The sequence below is a fragment of the Echinops telfairi genome, unplaced genomic scaffold (assembly GCF_000313985.2).
Source record: "Echinops telfairi isolate 266 unplaced genomic scaffold, ASM31398v2 ScPeMD7_7469;HRSCAF=8507_0, whole genome shotgun sequence".
NCBI classification, from domain to species: Eukaryota; Metazoa; Chordata; class Mammalia; order Afrosoricida; family Tenrecidae; genus Echinops; species Echinops telfairi.
In genome coordinates, this window is record NW_022111372.1 from 40,462,457 (window position 1) to 40,462,657 (window position 201).

The window sequence follows — 201 nt, forward strand, 5'->3', positions numbered from 1 at the left end:
TTTTTTTAACCAGCCCCTCTGCTCCCACGACTTCACGGAGAGGAAGGAGGGGAGCGGGGTCTGAGGATTCGTCTGCGGATTCAAAGCTTCTCATGTGCAGGGAAGAGTTGGACACAAACTGGGGAGAGGCGGAGACGGTGCCAGCAGCAGGTGAAAGGTGTTAGACTGCTTGCGTGGAAGATGGCGCTGAAGGGAGGGGAG